The sequence below is a fragment of the Coffea arabica genome, unplaced genomic scaffold, assembly GCF_036785885.1.
Source record: "Coffea arabica cultivar ET-39 unplaced genomic scaffold, Coffea Arabica ET-39 HiFi ptg000058l, whole genome shotgun sequence".
Lineage (NCBI taxonomy): Eukaryota > Viridiplantae > Streptophyta > Magnoliopsida > Gentianales > Rubiaceae > Coffea > Coffea arabica.
The window spans coordinates 1-8226 of NW_027266204.1; the positions used below are offsets into that span (position 1 = coordinate 1).

The 8226-nt window shown below is 45.0% G+C and overlaps 1 non-coding gene across 1 annotated transcript; it reads left to right on the forward strand.

Moving 5' to 3' along the window:
- Positions 1-7211: 7211 nt before the first annotated feature.
- TRNAM-CAU (transfer RNA methionine (anticodon CAU)) lies at positions 7212-7283 on the forward strand. The gene has a single exon. It is a non-coding gene; the product is annotated as a tRNA-Met (tRNA).
- The last annotated feature ends 943 nt before the right edge of the window (positions 7284-8226 follow it).

The window sequence follows — 8226 nt, forward strand, 5'->3', positions numbered from 1 at the left end:
AAAAAGAAGGGATTGGTCCTAATCCACAAACCAAAAGAGGGATCGCAAGACATGGGAAGCGATCTTGCCGTGGCTGAACACCAAGCCAATCTCGACAAATAGAGGTCGAAGCAACTACATCATTCAAGTCGGAAGTAGTGCTTTCTACGCTATTGGCATACCTTGTGGCATACCTGGAATCTTGCCAAAAATCCTTTCTTCTCTTAGGAGCGTAAGCCACTCTGTGTTCTGATTCACTTGCTAAGAGCGGTGGGATGATGCGCATTGAACTTGACTCCACCCATAGAGGTGCATAGCCCGGCGAAAGAAGGTTTGACCTAAGGCTACGCGAATGCCTAACCTACTCGCTAACTCGAGTCCAAAAACTAAGGCAATAATCATTGTTCACCGACGGAACAGACGACTAGCTAGCCAACGGAGGCGTTAAGCCGCCAGAGGCCGTACGCTGACAAGCCCAATCCAACGGAAGGGAGCCTCTAACTTGCCTGACCAAAGGAGAAAAAAAGAAAAGAAGAGTAGTTGAAAAGGAAGGAGTACGATCATCATCTTATGGAACGGGATTAGCTTTAGCTAAAATTTAGGAATGCCCTGCGATCAGCCTCAAGGCTAGGTTCAGGTCCGGCTACTACCGCATGGCCATGAGAGATGCGATTCTGGATTTTCCCTAGTGAACGAGGGGCGGCTGCGCTTCTATCTTATGGATAAAGGCAGGGATCACCGCAACCTGGAGCTGTATAAGGGGGTTCTATAAGTTTCACGCCCCGTCTAAGGCTCGACCGAGCTGTACAAAACAACGAACGCTATGAATGCATGGGGAAAGGCAAGACCCAACCCCAACCGGAAAACGTGATCTACTCGTTACTATAAGATATATTGAACCAGAAGAGGAAAGAGCGAGCCACAGATCATAGCCTTATAGGCGAGTTGGAGAGCCTTGAATAAGGCAATTCATATTTCTTTCTAATTGAATTGGTTTTTGTTCATTCTGCGATGTAAAATGATGAAAATGGTTTCTCCACTCGGAAGACAGCAATCCAAATGGGAAGAGTTTTCTCTCTTATGTGCAATTTCATTAAAACCTGTTCTCGATTGCCCGAGTCTTTTTTCAATCCATTTATTTCACACTTCCCGGTCTTTCTTTTTTATTAAACCCTTTTTTTATTGTGAAGGTAAGAGGGTGCAGTTACGGTAAGGCTTGAGAAGGTCAGGGACGGAGGAGTAGGAGGGGCTAAGAAGAGGAGATTAGTCACCAAGGACCTTAGACGTAGGAGAGGAGGTTCAGGTTGCTTCCCCTTGGTGCAGTGATTAACAAACAGCTTGGCTTGTTTACGCTTTTCAGACCGTGCTGGGCTGGGATCGTTTCATTCTATATGGGCTATAGACCAGAAAGGATAGTGATGACGAGGCGGAGGTTCTGAAAGAAATGACTCGACCTATCTAAAGAGTCCCTTTAAGGAATTGATCGACTAAAGGAAGCATCGATGTGCAGAAAGAAAAGAATGAAGATTGGGTAAGTCAAGTCACGTAAAGACCAGCTTTCTTAAGACCTGCTTTCGACAGTTTCGTAGAGTGATGGCTATAAGTAAGAATGAGTGTAAAACAGTCTTCTCACAAAAGACCTCTCCCCTGTGATTTAAAGGATGGGCTTTAGACTGAATTGATGACTTCACAAGAAGAAGAAGAACTTGTTGTTTAAGGGATTCGCACTGACCTTCCCTCTGTGGATGGTATGCCCGGGAGGTGACTAGGCATTCCCACGTGCGGGTTCTCCGGTGCCCTCTCTCTTTACTACATTCTCTGTGCTCACTCTGCTACTTATCACCCGATAGAGTGGCTTCGCTCCTCCCGAAGGCCTAATCTTCTTAGTGAGAACACTTAGCTTGTCTGTGAGGTAAGAAAGAGTAGGATTTCACCTTCTTCTTATAGACATTACATTAATAAGAAGATTTAGCTGTAAGGGTTAGTCTTTCACCTCACTTGCTGGGCATTCCTTTTTGCAGCAATGTTGGGCTTTTTGAAATCCAGTCCTTTCAGCCTTTCTTGCTTAGATCTTTTCTGGTAACTGCCTCGTAACTGCATTACTATAGTGCTTTCCCTTTCATTTATTACATAACCTTCTTTTTTCTCTCTTTAAGCAGAAAAGGGCAGATAAAGGTTCTGAAAGAACTCACACCCATAGGCATACCCGAACGACTCTCATTTCCTTGCTTCAGTTGGTTCAGGAAGCTTTGGCATCGAGACGCATTACGATAGCTATAGCTAGGCCGGGTGGGATTCTCTCTCTATCTAATGGTTATGAATAAAGTGATGAATCAAGTGGATCCTTACCTCAGTAGCTGGGAAGGCAGGCCCTTAGCTTCAACTAGTTCAGTTTGAGTCTTTCTCAGGAGTAGTTGAATTGCTAGTAGGCAGAAAATCAGTAGTGCGTTAGCTTATCTGTTCATTTTCAAACAACCCTTGTTTGTGCTCCTTTCTCTTTCTAAGCCGCTCTCGCTAGCAGGGAATCTAGTTCAGCAAGGTCCATAGGGTGAGCTCGCTTGAAGCTGGGTCTGCTTGGTATGGTCTTGGACTGAAGTAGGCATTCTTATCTGACTCTTACAGAGAGTTATAGTACTAGGATAGGATAGGTCTTCGCTTGACTCGTTCGCGTATACCTCTTTCTCAGTCGTGTGTACAATCTGACGACGCCAATATCACTGACGAATCGAATAAGGAAATGCAATTGTCTATAAGTACGTTAGCTAAGTATAATCATGTTCGAGTGTCGCATTTGATGGAGCAGGTCTTGATGCGAATCGATACATTATTGAAGGCAAAAGCCCCTCACAACTCTTTCAATGCGAAGTCCGAGATAACAAGTCTTCTCTGGGAGCAGCATCGTTTCGGTTTTCCGCAATGCATAGATTCGATCTTCCTAAGCCAAATAAACCAGGACAGCTACGACCAATCACTCTCTACTCTACCCTATGCCAAGGATAGAATCGTGATGGATGCGATCCCCCAGGTCGCCGAATGAGTTATTGTCTGGCATTTTCCGTGATTGTTAATATGGCTTTGGTTGGGATTGAGTAAGTCAAAGCTTACTGACCGCTTAGGACAAGGGTGATTCTTGAGACAGCGACTCCCACAGCATTAGATTAGCCCAAAAGCAACTCCTCAACCCCAGAAATGCGAGTCAAAGAGCAGGTTCCATAAAGAGAAAGAGGTGCCGTCACTGTAATGTAATAAGAGTTCAAAATGGAATGATCAGCTTGAGTTGACACCTTTCGTTCACCAATACTGGTAGAGTAGGAAAGAGTGGCAACTGCAAATATTACCATCTCTAGTTATTCGACTATTGATCTCTCTTTTGATTCCTCGGACAGTAGGAATTGCCTTTGACTTTCATTATTCTATATGAATTCTGGTTCTGTCTCTTCCTAGCGGGTACGACAGCAAGACCTTCTATAGCATCAAAAGTGGATTCCATTTCTAGTCTGACAACCACGGCAACAACTATACTATTGAGGAAGATCTCCCATTGATTTCAAAATTCATCTTAGATGTCGATGAATCCCAATCAATCCCTTTCGTACCATCTTCTTACGAATCTGATTCACTTTCTGAACCACCAGCAGTTGGCTCTGGGCATTGAGTCCTGACTCCTTCCGGCAACAGCGCTGACTTCTATGACACCACCACCGGTACCGGTTAGGAGAGCAGCTTTTTGCCTACTTCTCTTCCTGAAAGTCCCAGAGCTGATGAAATTTTCTGTCTTCTGATTCAATTCCATCTGCACCTGACACCAGCAAGGTCAATCTCTTTCTTACTCGTCCATTAACAAGGCAAGAGCAAGACAGTCAGAAAGGCAAGTCTGATCTGTTATTCTCGGACATAGCATCGTATATAAATAAGAGAAAGGCTTCTCTTATAAGAGCTAGTTTCCCACAAGCTAAGCAAGGGTCGATGTAATTGACGTCTTCATGCCATCTTCATTCAGTTGAATGCCGCAGATCGTCTTCTGCATAGGATAGGGATGACTACTAAGAGCGCATTCTTCCTTCAAAGAGCCTTTCTCCCGCCCGATGTGAACGAATCGTCTGAATCAAACAATTCCTCTTCTCAACAGCAGTCGTTAGGCCTCCCACCCATAGTTCAGTCGGGAGAGAGCGGTGTAGAGGTCTTGACTATTGGGATATCAATCATATTCCGATTTGGCGTATGACTCTTAAAGTTACTGTATTGCTAAGAGTTGCCGGCGAAGGGAAGTTTGACTTTGAAAGAAGCCACTTTCACCTTGAAAGCCACTAGACCTTCTTCCCCGTGCATGCATGGTAACAATGATTAGCACTTCCCATTCTTCCTTTCTAATCGATCGAGCCTCCCCCAGGTAGCAGTCTTTAGCAACCGTCCATGCAAGAGTAGCACCTGCGCCTATAGCAATGGTTAAAAGACCACCTGCAAATAAGGTAGTGATGCCTCTTGACAAGGATAAAGCTTTGTGCAGTACTAAAGCAAAGAAAATCATGCCCTTCACATCGGGAAAAACACTCTCTCTTTAGGGCTCATGGGTCTATCTTCGCTACGTGGCCCGGCTACCAAACTACCAAAGCTTCTCGTTCGATCTCTTTCCCAAGTGACTCTCCCCGGGGAAGCCACTATGAGGAAAAGGCAGTGTGCACCAAGCAAGCAATGAAAGGAAGACTCACCCGGAAATAGAATCATTCCCTTATCGAAAGAGGTACGTACTAGAGTTTCGCCGATGTAGACAGGTATGCAAGGGAAAGGATGAGTGGGCGTAGAACCAACACAGCCGGAGAGGGATGAAGCAGTTTGAATAAAAGACTCCCGAAACTACCAGCTTTCAAAGCTGACTTGACTGAAAGCACTTAAGATTTTACACCACCTTTCTTTCGAAATAGAGGTTCTTCTTGTCCGTTTGTCTATCCTCCAAATCTCGGTTCGCTCCTCCAATTTCAATTAAGATATTTTGCACAACCTTTCTCTATAAACCGCTCGAACCTTTGTTCATTGGTACTTCAATCAACCCCTCCTCGTCTTAACGCCTCGTCGGTAGGGAAAGGGGAAGGAAAAACCTTTACTTATTCTAACCAAAAACCGTGTAATATTCAAAAATGAAGTGAAACCTATAAGAGAACGACAGAATCATAGTCGATCGCAAAGCCAGGAAAGGAAAGACGACAGCCAAGACTCTTATTCCGGCTTTCTTTCCTGCTTTCCGGTTCCGAATATGAGACGAGCTAACTGGAGTGAAAAAAGACCGCCGCTTTCCTATTCTATTCCATACATACTCAAAACTAGTGGCCGAAGGAGAACAGTTGCCTTTGGCCGGAGCAGAAGAGCTAATAGACCAGAGCGGACGAGAGGGGATAGCAGTAAGCAGACCGGTTCTTTCCCGATTGAAATAGCTAATATGACGAGAAGGCTCTGACAAGACCTACACCCCATAACTATCCTCTTATAAAAGGAGGTCTCTCATAGGATCTTTCTCACAGGAAGAAATGAAAGACGAATAAGAAACTTCCTACGACAAGGAAACAAAACTCCCAGCACCCACATCCCTTCTTGAAGTGATATTGGGGAACAAGGTTACGCCAAAAAATGGAAAAAACTATACAGCCGAATGACCTATAGAGCAAGGCCCGACCTACCGCTCTCTTTTAGCAGAAGGGGTTGATCCGGTTCAGTATCAAGGTGATTTGACTTCCGCCCGATCGATTCGTGAATTGACCAAAGATCACATCGGTTGCTTTCACCTGTTCTGCTCCACGACGAGGAAGTAGGCATCTGCTCCCCTATTCTGAATGAAGTAAGAGTGGGCCGATGAACAGGCAAATAGAACCTCGCCGTATGAATTCTTTCGATAGATTAGAAAGACTAAAACCAGATCCAGGCAATAGCCAGGAGCTCTTGCTTAAGAAGGCTTCTCGCTTGATCGATCATTACTTTCGGTTACATAACTTAGAACTTTTCTGTTCCGCCATCACGAACACTTTTTGTCTCAAGGCTTCAAGGAAGCCGGCCGGTGTTGGAGTCAGTCAGTCCCGTTGATGACCGCTGTTTATGAAACGTGTCCGATCAGATTTGAAGTACCTTGAATCAATCAATGAATGAAAAGAAAGCGAGGTACGGATTCGGCACAAACCAATTACCAAACCCACCTATCATCGCCGGCATGACCATAAAAAAGATCATAAGAGTTCACGCAACTTAAAGGGAAGAGAAGGTACGTAGTCGCTATAGCGAAACTATTGGGAGGCTTAATCGATTTTCATTTGATGCTATCTCCTTCTCTGTGAGGGAGTGAATCATAATCCTCAGCTATTGAAGACGGTCTTCTGGGCTTTCGCTTTTCCTTCATCAACGTCAACGGCATTTGAATTTGAGGTAAGCATCAGCTCCTTCAGGCTCTTTTCTCTTCTTTCTTTAGGGTCTTACTGATTGTGATGAGATTCTTTAGCCTCTTTCATGTGACAGTCTTAAGTAAGTTAACACACCTAGCGCTATCTATAATGAGTCCCTGCATTCCCTATCCGCCCAAAAAAAACTAGCGAATTCCTTTCGCTACGCCCCTTCGTTAAGCTTCACTGCCTACTCCCATTCCTCAAGCAAGTCAAAGTCGAAGCCCTTTCATTGAGAATCTGGGATTGCTCTATCGAATGAGGATCAACAATCTATCTAAAACTCATCAACTTGGGAGGTCAGCCTCTCCTACTTTCTTTTACTACCTCTCTCGCTATCTCTTCTTGGGTCAGGACTATACTTATCGTGGACTCGCTCTCTCTGTCTCTTTCAAAAGTCAGTCGGAACAAGCAGGCTTGCCTTTCATTCCCCTAGTCATTGGTCCGGTTGGATTCTTTCCATTCTGTTTAGTCATTCTTTATGGTTTCAGTCTTTTTCTCTCTATGTGAATGCGGTTCCAAGCCTTCCATGTAGGCGGCTATTACCTATGTTTGTGAATCCCTAATCCGTCTAGCACGTAATACGAATGGTACGTCTAGGAGAGCGAGTGTATGAGCTTAGAGGTCTCTCGCCTCGGCTAAGGGTTAATGCTGTTGTGCTTGTGTAATGATTTCCGTAGCGGTTAAGCCTTTAGATTCTCTGTTCAAGCTTTGGATTTCCGTCTATGGTTCGCATCGAGGAAATGGGGATGCAGGTTCAAAGTGTGGAAATTGATAGAATCTATATCTTTTCAGTTTCAAGAAAGAGAAGGGGGGTAGAGTAATGGTTAACTCATCAGGCTCATGACCTGAAGATTGCAGGTTCGAATCCTGCCCCCACCTAAGGAGAAAAGAAGTTGACTGGCATTTAGATAGAAGAATTCGCTCCTAGCTCGTCGTAGGCCCTGAAACCATAACAAAGACAAGACAATTACAGGGAGGACGTACGTGTTTTCTCGGGCGAGTGCGGATGGAGTCTCGGTTAGTATACAAGATCATCAACGTGTACAGTAATAGGATGCAATTCTCTTTCTTAGTCACCTTTTGGTGTGGTTCTGCCTCTATTTGTTCAAGTCCCTAGCTTCAAAGAAAGGGCCCTTTTCGCACGTTTAGGGACCCCTCGTACCCTTTCAATGATCCAGGAGAGTGCCCTTTTGGATGAGCGCCATTCTGGACGTTTTCAGAATTGGGAGCTAGCCAACGCCAACCCTTTTTCCGACAGAGGAGCAGCTAAGAGTTAGACTACCTCACCTGCTGATGCGGATTATGATGGAGATTTCAATATTGATTCAAGCACAACTACTCTGATCTCCGGAGAGAATAATAGATCTACGCGATGCTTCGGGGGCAAGCGGTCGAATCCGGACGTTTTGAATGAAAGAAGCTTTGCTTCAATCAACTATGCGTGATCTTCGTGCTGCTGACGTGTCTTTTGCTTGGGATGAGTGCGTGGTGGGCTTTGCTTCCGGTTCTTTCTTTCTCGTCTACTTCTATCAAAGGGCGGATCCTTTTGTTCTTGGAAGGCTTTTTCCCGATAACTAGAATAGGATAGCAGTAAGAAGAAGGTCTAGCCTAGGTTGCATTTAGGGAGCCTGGTAGGAGAAGGAGAGACGAGACTCTTGAAAGCAAAATCGGATGCTTGCACACGCTTTTCGAGCTTTGGTTTCGGATCCGCTTATAGCCCCTTAGCGTCTGGCATCGAGGAGTTTGCCTTTACTGAATCGACCACTACTTGCAAGTCATTTTTTCACTCAGGGCGTGGGGGAATGCCGGCTGGAACCCTTCT